This window comes from Bos javanicus, chromosome 12 (genome assembly GCF_032452875.1).
Source record: "Bos javanicus breed banteng chromosome 12, ARS-OSU_banteng_1.0, whole genome shotgun sequence".
NCBI classification, from domain to species: Eukaryota; Metazoa; Chordata; class Mammalia; order Artiodactyla; family Bovidae; genus Bos; species Bos javanicus.
Genome location: NC_083879.1, coordinates 52,125,160 through 52,126,221, shown reverse-complemented (window position 1 = coordinate 52,126,221; position 1,062 = coordinate 52,125,160).

Sequence of the window (1,062 nt, the reverse complement as noted above, 5' to 3'; positions counted from 1 at the left end):
CCCGGGACCCCGGCGGCGGTCCACCCGCGGCCCCGCCCCCTGCCTGGCGCGCCCGGGCGGAGCGCTCGATCCACTCGGCTCCCGCCGCCTTCCCGAGCGCCGGGGAACTAAGCGCAGGGTGTCGGAGCCTCCGAGGCTCTGCTCCTGCCTCGCGCCCTGCGCGGGGGCGGCTTCCGGACTTGGCCGACCCGGAAGGCGCTCTGGTCCAGCTCCTCAGAGCAGCCCAAACAGGAACCCTTTTTCTCTGACTGACTCGTAATACCGAGTTCTCCTGGCCTCACGGCTCCGCTCCTTTGGAGCGTCTGCTCCCAACAACCACCACGAAAAGCAAAAGCACAGAAAAGCCAGCTTTGGGCTCCTTTGGGTGTGTGTGCGTGCGTGTTCTTTTGGGGAGGGGGGTGTGTCTGTCTCTCTCTGTCCGTCTGACTGACTCTTTGTGATCCCAGGGACTGTAGTCCACCAGGCTCCTCTGTCTATCGGATTCGGGCTCCTTTGGGGTGTGTGTGTGTGTGTGTGTGTGTGTCTGACTCTTTGTGATCCCAGGATCAGGCTCCTTTGGTGTGTGTGTGTCTGACTCTGTGATCCCAGGATCGGGCTCCTTTGGGGTGTGTGTGTGTCTGACTCTTTGTGATCCCAGGAACTATAGTCCGCCAGGCTCCTCTGTCCATGGGATTCGGGCTCCTTTGGTGTGTGTGTGTGTGTATGTGAGTGTGTGACTGACTGACTGATCTCAGGGACTGTAGTCCACCAGGCTCCTCTGTCCGTGGGATTCGGGCTCCTTTGGTGTGTGTGTGTGAGAGTGTGTGACTGACTCTTTGTGACCTCATGGACTGTAGTCCGCCAGGCTCCTCTGTCCATGGGATTCGGGCTCCTTTGGTGTGTGTGTGTGTGTGTGTGACTGTTTGTGACCTCATGGACTGTAGACCACCAGGCTCTGTCCATGGAACTCTCCAGGCAAGAATGCTGGAGTGGATTGCCATTCCATTCACCAGGGGATCTTCCCAACCCAGGCATCGAACTCTTGCCTCTCCTGCGTTGGCAGGTGGATTCTTTACCACTGCC